Consider the following 16,586-nt stretch of genomic DNA (forward strand, 5'->3'; position numbering starts at 1 on the left):
AATGGAGAGAGAGAGTGTCGGGGGAGGGAATGGAGAGTGAGAGAGTGTCGGGGGAGGGAATGGAGAGAGAGAGAGAGTCGGGGGAGGGAAGGAAGAGAGAGAGAGTGTAGGGGGAGGGAATGGAGAGAGAGAGAGTGTAGGGAGAGGGAATGGAGAGAGAGAGAGTGTCGGGGGAGGGAAGGAAGAGAGAGAGAGTGTAGGGGGAGGGAATGGAGAGAGAGAGAGTGTAGGGAGAGGGAATGGAGAGAGAGAGTGTAGGGGGAGGGAATGGAGAGAGAGAGTGTGTAGGGGGAGGGAATGGAGAGAGAGAGAGTGGAGGGGGAGGGAATGGAGAGAGAGAGTGTAGGTGGAGGGAATGGAGAGAGAGAGAGTATAGGGGGAGGGAATGGAGAGAGAGAGAGTGTAGGGGGAGGGAATGGAGAGAGAGAGAGTGTCGGGAGAGGGAATGGAGAGAGAGAGAGAGAGTGTAGGGGGAGGGAATGGAGAGAGAGAGTGTAGGGGGAGGGAATGGAGAGAGAGTGCAGGGGGAGGGAATGGAGAGAGAGAGAGAGTGTGTCGGGGGAGGGAATGGCGAGAGAGAGAGAGAGTGTCGGGGGAGGGAATGGAGAGTGAGTGTAGGGGGAGGGAATAGAGAGGGAGAGAGAGAGTAGGGGGAGGGAATGGAGAGAGAGAGAGTGTAGGGCGAGGGATTGGAGAGGGAGAGTGCAGGGAGGGAATGGAGAGAGAGAGTGTAGGGGGAGGGAATGGAGAGAGAGAGTGTCGGGGGAGGGAATGGAGAGATAGAGTGTAGGGGGAGGGAATGGAGAGAGAGAGAGTGTCGGGGAGGGAATGGAGAGAGAGAGTGTAGGGGGAGGTAATGGAGAGAGAGTAGGGGGAGGGAATGGAGAGAGAGAGTGTGTAGGGGGAGGGAATGGAGAGAGAGAGTGCAGGGGAAGGGAATGGAGAGAGTGTAGGGGGAGGGAATGGAGAGAGAGTGTAGGGGGAGGGAATGGAGAGAGAGAGAGTGTAGGGGGAGAGAATGGAGAGAGAGTGCAGGGGGAGGGAATGGAGAGAGAGAGTGCAGGGGAGGGAATGGAGAGAGAGAGAGAGTGTAGGGGGAGGGAATGGAGAGAGAGAGAGTGTAGGGGGAGGGAATGGAGAGAGAGAGTAGGGGGAGGGAATGGAGAGAGAGAGTAGGGGGAGGGAATGGAGAGAGAGAGTGTAGGTGGAGGGAATGGAGAGAGAGAGATTGTGTCGGGGGAGGGAATGGAGAGAGAGAGAGAGTGTAGGGGGAGGGAATGGAGAGAGAGAGTGTAGTGGGAGGGAATGGAGAGAGAGAGAGTGTTGGGGGAGGGAATGGAGAGAGGGAGAGAGTGTCGGGGGAGGGAATGGAGAGAGGGAGAGAGTGTCGGGGGAGGGAATGGAGAGAGGGAGAGAGTGTAGGGGGAGGGAATGGGGAGAGAGAGAGAGTGCAGGGAGAGGGAATGGAGAGGGAGGGAATGGAGAGAGAGAGAGTGTAGGAGGAGGGAATGGAAAGAGAGAGAGAGTGTCGGGGGAGGGAATGGAGAGAGAGAGTGTAGGGGGAGGGAATGGAGAGAGAGAGTGTTGGGGGCGGTTATGGAGAGAGAGAGTGTCAGGGGATGGAATGGAGAGAGTGTCGGGGGAGGGAATGGAGAGAGAGAGAGTGTCGGGGGAGTGAATGGAGAGAGAGAGAGTGCATGGGGAGGGGATGGAGAGAGAGAGTGCTTGGGGAGGGAATGGAGAGAGAGAGAGGGTGTAGGGGGAGGGAATGAAGACAGAGTGTAGGGGAGGGAATGAAGAGAGAGAGAGTGTCGGGGAGGGAATGGAGAGAGAGTGTCGGGGGAGGGAATGGAGAGAGAGAGAGAGAGTGTCGGGGGAGGGAATAGAGAGAGAGAGAGTGTAGGGGGAGGGAATGGAGAGAGAGAGTGTAGGGGGAGGGAATGGAGAGAGGGAGAGAGTGTCGGGGGAGGGAATGGAGAGGGAGGGAATGGAGAGAGAGAGAGAGAGAGAGTGTCGGGGTAGGGAATGGAGAGAGAGAGAGTGTAGCGGGAGGGAATGGAGAGAGAGAGTGTAGGGGGAGGGATTGTGGAGAGAGAGTGTAGGGGGAGGGATTGTGGAGAGAGAGTGTCGGGGGAGGGAATGGAGAGAGAGAGTGTCGGGGGAGGGAATGGAGAGAGAGAGTGTCGGGGGAGGGAATGGAGAGAGAGAGAGTGTCGGGGGAGTGAATGGAGAGAGAGAGAGTGTAGGGGGAGGGAATGGAGAGAGAGAGAGAGTGTAGGGGGAGGGAATGAAGAGAGAGAGAGTGTAGGGGGAGGGAATGAAGAGACAGTGTCGGGGGAGGGAATGGAGAGGGAGGGAATGGAGAGAGTGTAGGAGGAGGGAATGGAGAGAGAGAGAGAGAGAGAGTGTCGGGGTAGGGAATGGAGAGAGAGAGAGTGTAGGGGGAGGGAATGGAGAGAGAGAGTGCAGTGGGCGGGAATGGAGAGAGAGAGTGTCGGGGGAGGGAATGGAGAGAGAGAGAGAGAGTGTTGGGGGAGGGAATGAAGAGAGAGAGAGTGTCGGGGGAGGGAATGAAGAGAGAGTGTAGGGGGAGGGAATGGAGAGAGAGAGAGAGAGTGTAGGGGGAGGGAATGGAGAGAGAGAGTTAGTGGGAGGGAATGGAGAGAGAGAGAGTGTGTCGGGGGAGGGAATGGAGAGAGGGAGAGAGTATCGGGGGAGGGAATGGAGAGAGGGAGAGAGTGTAGGGGGAGGGAATGGGGACAGAGCGAGAGTGTAGGAAGAGGGAATGGAGAGGGAGGGAATGGAGAGAGAGAGTGTAGGAGGAGGGAATGGAGAGAGAGAGAGAGAGAGTGTCGGGGGAGGGAATGGAGAGAGAGAGTGCAGGGGGAGGGAATGGAGAGAGAGAGTGTATGGGCGGGAATGGAGAGAGAGAGTGTCGGGGGAGGGAATGGAGAGTGAGAGAGTGTCGGGGGAGGGAATGGAGAGAGAGAGTGTTGGGTGAGGGAATGAAGAGAGAGAGAGTGTCGGGGGAGAGATGGAAGAGAGAGAGAGTGTCGGGGGAGGGAACGGAGAGAGAGAGAGAGTGTCGGGGGAGGGAATGGAGAGAGAGAGTGTCGGGGGAGGGAATGGAGAGAGAGAGAGAGTGTGGGGGGAGGGAATGGAGAGAGAGAGAGAGTGTGGGGTGAGGGAATGGAGAGAGAGAGAGTGTGGGGTGAGGGAATGGAGAGAGAGAGAGTGTAGGGGGAGGGAATGAAGAGAGAGAGAGTGTTGGGGGAGGGAAGGAAGAGAGAGAGTGTAGGGGGAGGGAATGGAGAGAGAGTGAGAGTGTAGGGGGAGGGAACGGAGAGAGAGAGAGAGTGTAGGGGGAGGGAACGGAGAGAGAGAGTGTCGGGGGAGGGAACGGAGCGAGAGAGAGTGTCGGGGGAGGGAACGGAGAGAGAGAGTGTCGGGGGAGGGAACGGAGAGAGAGAGTGTAGGGGGAGGGAATGGAGAGAGAGAGAGTGTAGGGGGAGGGAATGGAGAGAGAGAGAGTGTAGGGGGAGGGAATGGAGAGAGAGAGAGAGTGTAGGGAGAGGGAATGGAGAGAGAGAGAGTGTCGGGGGAGGGAATGGAGAGAGAGAGAGAGAGAGAGTGTCGGGGTAGGGAATGGAGAGAGAGAGAGTGTAGGGGGAGGGAATGGAGAGAGAGAGTGCAGTGGGCGGGAATGGAGAGAGAGAGTGTCGGGGGAGGGAATGGAGAGAGAGAGAGAGAGTGTTGGGGGAGGGAATGAAGAGAGAGAGAGTGTCGGGGGAGGGAATGAAGAGAGAGTGTAGGGGGAGGGAATGGAGAGAGAGAGAGAGAGTGTAGGGGGAGGGAATGGAGAGAGAGAGTTAGTGGGAGGGAATGGAGAGAGAGAGAGTGTGTCGGGGGAGGGAATGGAGAGAGGGAGAGAGTATCGGGGGAGGGAATGGAGAGAGGGAGAGAGTGTAGGGGGAGGGAATGGGGACAGAGCGAGAGTGTAGGAAGAGGGAATGGAGAGGGAGGGAATGGAGAGAGAGAGTGTAGGAGGAGGGAATGGAGAGAGAGAGAGAGAGAGTGTCGGGGGAGGGAATGGAGAGAGAGAGTGCAGGGGGAGGGAATGGAGAGAGAGAGTGTATGGGCGGGAATGGAGAGAGAGAGTGTCGGGGGAGGGAATGGAGAGTGAGAGAGTGTCGGGGGAGGGAATGGAGAGAGAGAGTGTTGGGTGAGGGAATGAAGAGAGAGAGAGTGTCGGGGGAGAGAAGGAAGAGAGAGAGAGTGTCGGGGGAGGGAACGGAGAGAGAGAGAGAGTGTCGGGGGAGGGAATGGAGAGAGAGAGTGTCGGGGGAGGGAATGGAGAGAGAGAGAGAGTGTGGGGGGAGGGAATGGAGAGAGAGAGAGAGTGTGGGGTGAGGGAATGGAGAGAGAGAGAGTGTGGGGTGAGGGAATGGAGAGAGAGAGAGTGTAGGGGGAGGGAATGAAGAGAGAGAGAGTGTTGGGGGAGGGAAGGAAGAGAGAGTGAGAGTGTAGGGGGAGGGAACGGAGAGAGAGTGAGAGTGTAGGGGGAGGGAACGGAGAGAGAGAGAGAGTGTAGGGGGAGGGAACGGAGAGAGAGAGTGTCGGGGGAGGGAACGGAGCGAGAGAGAGTGTCGGGGGAGGGAACGGAGAGAGAGAGTGTCGGGGGAGGGAACGGAGAGAGAAAGAGAGTGTCGGGGGAGGGAACGGAGAGAGATCGAGTGTCGGGGGAGGGAACGGATGGAGAGAGAGAGCGAGAGAGTGTCGGGGGAGGGAACGGAGAGAGAGAGAGTGCAGTGGGAGGGAATGGAGAGAGAGAGAGTGTAGGGGGAGGGAATGGAGAGAAAGAGAGAGTGTAGGGAGAGGGAATGGAGAGAGAGAGAGTGTCGGGGGAGGGAATGGAGAGAGAGAGAGTGTCGGGGAGGGAATGGAGAGAGAGAGTGTAGGGGGAGGGAATGGAGAGAGAGAGAGAGTGTAGGGGGAGGGAATGGAGAGAGAGAGAGTGTAGGGGGAGGGAATGGAGAGAGAGAGAGTGTAGGGGGAGGGAATGGAGAGAGAGAGTGTAGGGGGAGGGAATAGAGAGAGAGAGAGAGAGCAGGGGGAGGGAATGTAGAGAGAGAGTGTAGGGGGAGGGAATGGAGAGAGAGAGTGTCGGGGGAGGGAATGGAGAGAGAGTGTAGGGGGAGGGAATAGAGAGAGAGAGAGAGAGCAGGGGGAGGGAATGTAGAGAGAGAGTGTAGGGGGAGGGAATGGAGAGAGAGAGTGTCGGGGGAGGGAATGGAGAGAGAGAGAGTGTTGGGGGAGAGAATGGAGAGAGAGTGCAGGGGGAGGGAATGGAGAGAGAGAGTGTCGGGGGAGGGAATGGAGAGAGAGAGAGTGTAGGGGGAGGGAATGGAGAGAGAGAGTGTCGGGGGAGGGAATGGAGAGAGAGAGAGTGTTGGGGGAGAGAATGGAGAGAGAGTGTCGGGGGAGGGAATGGAGAGAGAGAGTGTCGGGGGAGGGAATGGAGAGAGAGAGAGTGTAGGGGGAGGGAATGGAGAGAGAGTGTTGGGGGAGGGAATGCAGAGAGAGTGTAGGGGAGGGAATGGAGAGAGAGTGTGCAGGGGGAGGGAATGGAGAGAGAGAGTGCAGGGGGAGGGAATGGAGAGAGAGAGTGTAGGGGGAGGGAATGGAGAGAGAGAGTGCAGGGGGAGCGAATGGAGAGAGAGAGTGTAGTGGGAGGGAATGGAGAGAGAGAGTGCAGGGGGAGGGAATGGAGAGAGAGAGTGTTGGGGGAGGGAATGGAGAGAGAGTGTCGGGGGAGGGAATGGAGAGAGAGAGTAGGGGGAGGGAATGGAGAGAGAGAGTGTAGGCGAGGGAATGGAGAGAGAGAGTGTGCAGGGGGAGGGAATGGAGAGAGAGAGAGAGTGTAGGGGGAGAGAATGGAGAGAGAGAGTGGAGGGGGAGGGAATGGAGAGAGAGAGTGTCGGGGGCGGGAATGGAGAGAGAGAGTGTCGGGGGAGGGAATGGAGAGAGAGAGAGTGTTGGGGGGAGCGAATGGACAGAGAGACAGTGTCGGGGGAGTGAATGGAGAGAGAGAGAGTGGAGGGGGAGGGAATGGAGAGAGAGTGTAGGGGGAGGGAATGAAGAGAGAGAGAGTGTAGGGGGAGGGAATGAAGAGAGAGAGAGTGTAGGGGAGGGAATGGAGAGAGAGAGAGAGTGTTGGGGGAGGGAATGGAGAGAGTGTGTCGGGGGAGGGAATGGAGAGAGGGAGAGAGTGTCGGGGGAGGGAATGAAGAGAGAGAGAGAGTGTAGGGGGAGGGAATGGAGAGAGAGAGTGTAGGGGGAAGGAATGGAGAGTGGGAGTGTAGGGGGAGGGAATGGAGAGAGGGAGAGAGAGTGTAGGAGGAGGGAATGGAGAGAGAGAGAGAGTGTTGGGGGAGGGAATGGAGAGAGAGAGTGTAGGGGGAGGGAATGGAGAGAGAGAGAGTGTAGGAGGAGGGAATGGAGAGAGAGAGTGTAGGGGAGGGAATGGAGAGAGTGAGTGTAGGGGGCGGGAATAGAGAGAGTGTCGGGGGAGGGAATGGAGAGAGAGAGGGTTTCGGGGGAGGGAATGGAGAGAGAGAGTGTCGGGGGAGGGAATGGAGATAGAGAGAGTGTAGGGGGATGGAAGGAAGAGAGAGTGCAGGGGGAGGGAATGGAGAGAGAGTGAGAGTGTATGGGGAGGGAACGGAGAGAGAGAGAGAGAGAGTGTAGGGGGAGGGAACGGAGAGAGAGAGAGAGTGTCGGGGGAGGGAACGGAGAGAGAGAGAGTGTCGGGGGATGGAACTGAGAGAGAGAGAGAGTGTTGGGGGAGGGAATGGAGAGAGAGAGTGTAGGGGAAGGGAATGGAGAGAGAGAGAGTGTAGGAGGAGGGAATGGAGAGAGAGAGTGTGTCGGGGGAGGGAATGGAGAGAGAGAGTGTCGGGGGAGGGAATGGAGAGAGAGAGTGTAGGGGGAGGGAATGGAGAGAGAGAGAGTGTGTCGGGGGAGGGAACGGAGAGAGAGAGAGTGTCGGGGGATGGAACGGAGAGAGAGAGAGTGTCGGGGGAGGGAACGGAGAGGGAGAGAGAGTGTCGGGGGAGGGAACGGAGAGAGAGCGAGTGTCGGAGGAGGGAACAGAGAGAGAGAGATAGAGTGTCGGGGGAGGGAACGGAGAGAGTGTCGGGGGGAGGAGAGAGAGAGACAGAGTGTCGGGGGAGGGAACGGAGAGAGAGTGTGTGTCGGGGGAGGGAACGGAGAGAGAGAGTGTGTCGGGGGAGGGAACGGAGAGAGAGAGTGTGTCGGGGGAGGGAACGGAGAGAGAGAGTGTGTCGGGGGAGGGAACGGAGAGAGAGTGTGTCGGGGGAGGGAACGGAGAGAGAGTGTGTCGGGGGAGGGAACGGAGAGAGTGTGGCGTGGGAGGGAATGGAGAGAGAGAGTGTGTTGGGGGAGGGAACGGAGAGAGAGAGTGTGTCGGGGGAGGGAACGGAGAGAGAGAGTGTGTCGGGGGAGGGAACGGAGAGAGAGAGAGTGTGTCGGGGGAGGGAACGGAGAGAGAGAGAGAGTGTGTCGAGGGAGGGAACGGAGAGTGAGTGTGTGTCGGGGGAGGGAACGGAGAGAGAGAGTGTGTCGGGGGAGGGAACGGAGAGAGAGAGTGTGTCGGGGGAGGGAACGGAGAGAGAGAGAGTGTGTCGGGGGAGGGAACGGAGAGAGAGAGTGTGTCGGAGGGAACGGAGAGAGAATGTCGGGGGAGGGAACGGAGAGAGAATGTCGGGGGAGAGAACGGAGAGAGAGAGAGTGTCGGGGGAGGGAACGGAGAGAGAGAGTGTCGGGGGAGGGAACAATTTGCAGGGCTATGGGGAAAAAGCAGGGGAATGGGACTTACTGGATTGCTCATACAAAGAGCAGGCACGGGCTCGATGGGACGAATGGCCTGCTTCTGTGCTGTAACCATTCTATGATTCTATGAGCTCAAACTCCGAGCCCCAGCAAGTCCCACAACTCTCTCGTCACAGAATGGAACATGGTACCAACTGAGCTCCGCACAGGTCAGTCAGCATCTGAGGATCAATGGTTTGGGTGGGATCCTGAGTCAGGTCTGCTGTGTATTGTCAGCAATTTGTTTTATTCAAAGTACAGAGGCCATTTTGTCAACATTTCTTAAATTTAAAACTGAGAAACAGTGTACACACACACATAAGGAATTTAAGGTGAAATATTAGTGAGCATTCCTGACACATTGTGTCAAGGACTATCTGGAAAAAATATACAGCTGGATACCCAGACAAGAATAATCTCCACCGTGTGGAACAAGAGGAGAGGGAGGCATTTCAATGTGTTTACTTGGGCAGGTGAGTGGTTTCACTGCATCAAATAATCACCCTGTTTAAGAGTCTCCAAACCAATCTCAGAAATCCATAAGACCATGAGAGATAGGAGCAGGAGGAGGCCATTCAGCCCCTCGAGCCTACTCCGCCATTTAATGAGATCATGGCTGATCTGATTTTTACCCCAACTCCACTTTCCCGCCCTTTCCCCATATCCTTTGACTCTCTTGCTAATCAAAAGTTTGTCTAACTCAGCCTTGAATGTATTCAATGACTCAGCCTCCACAGCTTTTTGGGGTAAAGAGTTTCAAAGATTCACGACCCTCTGAGAGAAGAAATTCCTCTTCATTTCCATCTTAAACAGGCAACCCCTTCTTCTAAGACTATGCCCCCTCGTTTTAGATTCCTCCATGAGGGGTAACATCCTCTCAGCATCTACCCTATCGAGTCCCCTCAGAATCTTGTATGTTTCAATAAGATCTCCTCTCATTCTTCTAAACTACAATGTGAGTATAGACCCAACCTGTTCAATCTTTCCTCAAAAGACAACCCTTCCATACCCAGAATCAACCGAGTGAACCTTCTCTGAACTGCCTCCAATGCAAGTATGTCCTTCCTTAAATAAGGGCACCAGAACTGTACGCAGCACTCCAGGTGTGGTCTCACCAGCACCCTGTACAGTTGGAGCATGACTTCCCTGCTTTTATACTCCATCCCCTTAGAAATAAAGGCCAATATTCCGTTTGCCTTCCGGATTACCTCTGCACCTGTATGTTGACTTTTTGTGTTTCATGTACGAGAACACCCAGATCCCTCTGTACTGCAGCATTTTGTAGTATTTCTCCATTCAAATAATATTTTGCTTTTTTATTTTTCCTCCCAAAGTGGATGACTTCACATTTTCCCACATTATATTCCATCTGCCAATTTTTTGCCCATTCGCTTAACCTCAATATCCCTTTGCAGACACTTTGTGTCCTCATCACAACTTGCTTTTCGATTCAAGTGGGCTTTTTCAAGAGACAGTAATATTCACAGGGGCTTTTTAAAGAGACAGTAATATTCACACAGGCTTTTTATAGAGACAGTAATATTCACACAGGCTTTTTAAAGAGACAGTAATATTCACACGGGCTTTTTAAAGAGACAGTAATGTTCACACAGGCTTTTTAAAGAGACAGTAATATTCACACAGGCTTTTTAAAGATTGTAAACAATTTTACAACACCAAGTTATAGTCCAGCAATTTTATTTTAAATTCACAAGCTTTCGGAGATTTTCTCCTTCCTCAGGCAAATGTTTCAAGATCTCCTTGAAGCCTACGCATTTATACATATTGAACAATAATACATGGTGTTTACAGACTGCCCCTGCAACTGCCCGTTGCCAAGGCAATCACCGTGTTCAGACAGAGAGGTGTTACCTGCAGAACCTCCGAATACACATTCAACAAAAAAACAAACAGGGAAAAAAAACAGAGAAAAAAAAACACAGAGAGAGGCAGAAACATCCGGAAGGCAGAGAGAGCCAGCAAATGACCCATTATATTAAAAACAGATAACATTTGTTCGCTGGTGGGGTAACGTGTAGCGTGACATGAACCCAAGATCCCGGTTGAGGCCGTCCTCATGGGTGCGGAACTTGGCTATCAATTTCTGCTCGACGATTTTGCGTTGTCGTGTGTCTCGAAGGCCGCCTTGGAGTACGCTTACCCGAAGGTCGGTGGATGAATGTCCATGACTGCTGAAGTGTTCCCCGACTGGGAGGGAACCCTCCTGTTTGGCGATTGTTGCGCGGTGTCCGTTCATCCGTTGTCGCAGCGTCTGCATGGTCTCGCCAATGTACCATGCTCTGGGGCATCCTTTCCTGCAACGTATGAGGTAGACAACGTTGGCTGAGTCACAGGAGTATGAACCATGCACCTGGTGGGTGGTGTCATCTCGTGTGATGGTGGTATCTGTGTCGATGATCTGGCATGTCTTGCAGAGGTTACCGTGGCAGGGTTGTGTGGCGTCGTGGACGCTGTTCTCTTGAAAGCTAGGTAGTTTGCTGCGAACGATGGTCTGTTTGAGGTTGGGTGGCTGTTTAAAGGCGAGTAGTGGAGGTGTGGGGATGGCCATAGCGAGGTGTTTGTCCTCATTGATGACATGTTGAAGGCTGCGGAGAACATGGCGTAGTTTCTCCGCTCCGGGGAAGTACTGGACGACAAAGGGTACTCTGTTGGTTGCGACCCGTGTTAGTCTCCTGAGGAGGTCTATGCGATTTTTTGCTGTGGCCCGTCGGAACTGTCGATCGATGAGTCGAGCGTCATATCCCGTTCTTACTAGGGCGTCTTTCAGCGTCTGTAGGTGTCCATCGCGTTCCTCCTCGTCTGAGCAGACCCTGTGTATTCGCAGGGCCTGTCCATAGGGGATGGCCTCTTTGACGTGGTTAGGGTGGAAGCTGGAAAAGTGGAGCATCGTGAGGTTGTCCGTGGGCTTGCGGTAGAGTGAGGTGCTGAGGTGCCCGTCTTTGATGGAGATTCGTGTGTCCAAGAAAGAAACTGATTCTGAGGAGTAGTCCATGGTGAGCTTGATGGTGGGATGGAACTTGTTGATGTTATCGTGTAGTCTCTTTAGTGATTCCTTGCCGTGGGTCCATAGAAAGAAAATGTCGTCGATGTATCTGGTGTATAGTGTTGGTTGGAGGTCTTGTGCAGTGAAGAAGTCCTGCTCGAACTTGTGCATGAAAATGTTGGCGTATTGGGGTGCGAATTTGGTCCCCATGGCTGTTCCGTGTGTTTGGGTAAAGAACTGGTTATCGAAGGTGAAGACATTGTGATCCAGGATGAAGCGGATGAGTTGTAGGATGGCTTCCGGAGATTGGCTGTTGTTGGTGTTGAGTATTGATGCTGTCGCAGCGATGCCGTCATCGTGGGGGATACTGGTGTATAGTGCCGAGACGTCCATCGTGGTGAGAAGTGTTCCTGGTTCAACTGGTCCGTGGGTACTGAGTTTTTGTAGGAAGTCTGTAGTGTCACGACAGAAGCTGGGGGTTCCCTGTACGATGGGTTTCAGGATGCCCTCGATGTATCCAGAGAGGTTCTCACACAGGGTTCCGTTGCCTGATACGATGGGACGTCCGGGTGTGTTGGCTTTGTGTATCTTTGGGAGGCAGTAGAAGTCTCCCACGCGGGGATTACGTGGGATGAGAATGCGTAGGATGCTTTGAAGGTCTGGATCGAAGGTCTTGATCAGTTTGTTGAGCTGGTGGGTGTGTTCTTTGGTCGGATCTGCGGGTAACCGTCTGTAGTGTTCCTGGTTGTCCAGTTGTCGGTATGCTTCTTTGCAATAGTCTGTTCTGTTCTGTATGACTATGGCTCCTCCTTTGTCCGCTGGTTTGATGACGATGTTGCGGTTGGTCTTGAGAGCGTTGATGGCGTTGCGTTGTGCTCGGGTGACATTCTGGACTGTCTTCTGAGTGCGGCTGATGAATCTGGCATTGACGCATTTCCTGACAGCTTGAGCATACATGTCCAGCTGAGGGCAGCGACCCTCCGGAGGAGTCCAGTTTGACTCTTTCCTCTTCGGTTGCTGTACCGCGGATCCCTCTGTCTGCTGTTCCGGATCGTCGATTGTCTCATTGGGTTCGCTGCTGAAATCTTGGGGTTTGTGGTAGAATTCCCGGAGCCTCATTCTCCTGATGAATTCCTCTGTGTCCGCCGCGAGACTAGTGGGGTCCATTTTGGTAGTGGGGCAGAAATTGAGCCCTCGGCTGAGAACTTCGATTTCGTCTGGTTGAAGGGTGTGGTCGGATAAATTGACAATAGACTTCCCTGTGGTTGCAACCGTGGTACCAGGGGAAGCTTGGTCGTTGCTGGTGGTGATGCCGAGTTTCTCAAGCTTCCTGCTCTTGGTTTTCATGTAGGCAGCGTAGTTCCGTTGCCTCGTCTGTTTGGCGGTATAACGTAGCTGGTCTGCTGTGTCCTGAGTACAGGTTGAGAGTATGGACTCTATCTTGGTTTCGAGGTTGTGGCGTCTGCTGTAGAGTTGGTGTATGAGATGGTTGCGGAGTGTGCGAGAGGTACGGCGGCAGAGTCTCTCAGCGTAATCCGAGTTGTATGTGGACTTGAGTGGGTTCGTGATCTGGAGTCCTTTCGGGATCTTGTCTGCTTTCTTGCAGCTCTGTAAAAACTTGATGTCTGTGTCTAAATGCGCGATCTTCTTGGATATCCTTTCCACTGTGAGCCGGCAGTTTGTGGTGTCGATGGTAGTCATGATGTGGAGATGCCGGTGATGGACTGGGGTTGACAATTGTAAACAATTTTACAACACCAAGTTATAGTCCAGCAATTTTATTTTAAATTCACAAGCTTTCGGAGATTTTCTCCTTCCTCAGGCAAATGTTTCAAGATCTCCTTGAAGCCTACGCATTTATACATATTGAACAATAATACATGGTGTTTACAGACTGCCCCTGCAACTGCCCGTTGCCAAGGCAATCACCGTGTTCAGACAGAGAGGTGTTACCTGCAGAACCTCCGAATACACATTCAACAAAAAAACAAACAGGGAAAAAAAACAGAGAAAAAAAAACACAGAGAGAGGCAGTTCTTTACCCAAACTTCGATAACCAGTTCTTTACCCAAACACACGGAACAGCCATGGGGACCAAATTCGCACCCCAATACGCCAACATTTTCATGCACAAGTTCGAGCAGGACTTCTTCACTGCACAAGACCTCCAACCAACACTATACACCAGATACATCGACGACATTTTCTTTCTATGGACCCACGGCAAGGAATCACTAAAGAGACTACACGATAACATCAACAAGTTCCATCCCACCATCAAGCTCACCATGGACTACTCCTCAGAATCAGTTTCTTTCTTGGACACACGAATCTCCATCAAAGACGGGCACCTCAGCACCTCACTCTACCGCAAGCCCACGGACAACCTCACGATGCTCCACTTTTCCAGCTTCCACCCCAACCACGTCAAAGAGGCCATCCCCTATGGACAGGCCCTGCGAATACACAGGGTCTGCTCAGACGAGGAGGAACGCGATGGACACCTACAGACGCTGAAAGACGCCCTAGTAAGAACGGGATATGACGCTCGACTCATCGATCGACAGTTCCGACGGGCCACAGCAAAAAATCGCATAGACCTCCTCAGGAGACTAACACGGGACGCAACCAACAGAGTACCCTTTGTCGTCCAGTACTTCCCCGGAGCGGAGAAACTACGCCATGTTCTCCGCAGCCTTCAACATGTCATCAATGAGGACAAACACCTCGCTATGGCCATCCCCACACCTCCACTACTCGCCTTTAAACAGCCACCCAACCTCAAACAGACCATCGTTCGCAGCAAACTACCTAGCTTTCAAGAGAACAGCGTCCACGACGCCACACAACCCTGCCACGGTAACCTCTGCAAGACATGCCAGATCATCGACACAGATACCACCATCACACGAGATGACACCACCCACCAGGTGCATGGTTCATACTCCTGTGACTCAGCCAACGTTGTCTACCTCATACGTTGCAGGAAAGGATGCCCCAGAGCATGGTACTTTGGCGAGACCATGCAGACGCTGCGACAACGGATGAACGGACACCGCGCAACAATCGCCAAACAGGAGGGTTCCCTCCCAGTCGGGGAACACTTCAGCAGTCATGGACATTCATCCACCGACCTTCGGGTAAGCGTACTCCAAGGCGGCCTTCGAGACACACGACAACGCAAAATCGTCGAGCAGAAATTGATAGCCAAGTTCCGCACCCATGAGGACGGCCTCAACCGGGATCTTGGGTTCATGTCACGCTACACGTTACCCCACCAGCGAACAAATGTTATCTGTTTTTAATATAATGGGTCATTTGCTGGCTCTCTCTGCCTTCCGGATGTTTCTGCCTCTCTCTGTGTTTTTTTTTTCTCTGTTTTTTTTCCCTGTTTGTTTTTTTGTTGAATGTGTATTCGGAGGTTCTGCAGGTAACACCTCTCTGTCTGAACACGGTGATTGCCTTGGCAACGGGCAGTTGCAGGGGCAGTCTGTAAACACCATGTATTATTGTTCAATATGTATAAATGCGTAGGCTTCAAGGAGATCTTGAAACATTTGCCTGAGGAAGGAGAAAATCTCCGAAAGCTTGTGAATTTAAAATAAAATTGCTGGACTATAACTTGGTGTTGTAAAATTGTTTACAATTGTCAACCCCAGTCCATCACCGGCATCTCCACATCATCGCTTTTTAAAGAGACAGTAATATTCACACAGGCTTTTTAAAGAGACAGTAATATTCACACGGGCTTTTTAAAGAGACAGTAATATTCACACAGGCTTTTTAAAGAGACAGTAATATTCACACAGGCTTTTTAAAGAGACAGTAATATTCACAGGGGCTTTTTAAAGAGACAGTAATATTCACACAGGCTTTTTAAAGAGACAAATGTAAGGAATCTTACAACACCAGGTAAAAGTCCAACAGTTTTATTTGAAAATCACAAGCTTTCGGAGGCTTTCTCCTTCACTCACCTGACGAAGGAGAAAGCCTCCGAAAGCTTGTGATTTTCAAATAAAAATGTTGCACTCTCCCCTGGTGTTGTCAGATTCCTTACATTTGTCCACCCCAGTCCATCACCGGCATCTCCACATCATTTTTAAAGAGACAGTAATATTCACACGGGCTTTTTAAAGAGACAGTAATATTCACACGGGCTTTTTAAAGAGACAGTAATATTCACACAGACACTGTGCTCACGTTCTCCCAGCCCCAATGGAGGGGATTCACCGGCACACAACACATCCCACAGACTCACAGTTCCAGCCCCACAATCTCAGCACCGGCTGTACTGGGAACACACAGCTCACAGGAGGGAGGATTCAGTGGGGAATTGAGGGGAATCTGATCTCCCTTCTGTACATTAAACTGTTGCTCCCTGTTCACTCTGAATTCACCAACACTCCCTCCGGACCCGGGTCTGAGACTCGGACCAATTCCGAGCTGTGAGGAGGGAACAGGAGCAGGAACTCGACCCTCGAATCCCTCGCACTGAACCCGGACTGAAGAAACAGCACCGGGAAATAAAGGGTCAAATCATCAAATAAAGGGTCAAATCATCAAATAAAGGGTCAAATCAACAAATAAAGGGTCAAATCATCAAATAAAGGGTCAAATCAACAAATAAAGGGTCAAATCAAAAGATAAAGGGTCAAATCATCAAATAAAGGGTTAAATCATCAAATAAAGGGTCAAATCATCAAATAAAGGGTCAAATCATCAAATAAAGGGTCAAATCAAAAGATAAAGGGTTAAATCAACAAATAAAGGGTCAAATCATCAAATAAAGGGTGAAATCAACAAAAAAGGGTCAAATAATCAAATAAAGGGTCAAATCAACAAAAAAAGGGTCAAATCATCAAATAAAGGGTCAAATCATCAAATAAAGGGTTAAATAATCAAATAAAGGGTCAAATCAACAAAAAAAGGGTCAAATCATCAAATAAAGGGTCAAATCATCAAATAAAGGGTCAAATCATCAAATAAAGGGTTAAATCAACAAATAAAGGGTCAAATCATCAAATAAAGGGTCAAATCATCAAATAAAGGGTCAATCAAAAGATACAGGGTTAAATCAACAAATAAAGGGTCAAATCATCAAATAAAGGGTGAAATCAACAAAAAAGGGTCAAATAATCAAATAAAGGGTCAAATCAACAAAAAAAGGGTCAAATCATCAATTAAAGGGTCAAATCATCAAATAAAGGGTCAAATCATCAAATAAAGGGTTAAATCAACAAAAAAGGGTCAAATAATCAAATAAAGGGTGAAATCAACAAAAAAGGGTCAAATAATCAAATAAAGGGTGAAATCAACAAAAAAGGGTCAAATAATCAAATAAAGGGTCAAATCAACAAAAAAAGGGTCAAATCATCAAATAAAGGGTCAAATCATCAAATAAAGGGTCAAATCATCAAATAAAGGGTGAAATCAACAAAAAAGGGTCAAATAATCAAATAAAGGGTCAAATCAACAAAAAAAGGGTCAAATCATCAAATAAAGGGTCAAATAATCAAATAAAGGGTCAAATCATCAAATAAGGGGTCAAATCATCAAATAAAGGGTTAAATAATCAAATAAAGGGTCAAATCAACAAAAAAAGGGTCAAATCATCAAATAAAGGGTCAAATCATCAAATAAAGGGTTAAATCAACAAATAAAGGGTTAAATCAACAAATAAAGGGTTAAATCA

The sequence above is a fragment of the Heptranchias perlo genome, unplaced genomic scaffold (assembly GCF_035084215.1).
Source record: "Heptranchias perlo isolate sHepPer1 unplaced genomic scaffold, sHepPer1.hap1 HAP1_SCAFFOLD_194, whole genome shotgun sequence".
Taxonomy (NCBI): domain Eukaryota; kingdom Metazoa; phylum Chordata; class Chondrichthyes; order Hexanchiformes; family Hexanchidae; genus Heptranchias; species Heptranchias perlo.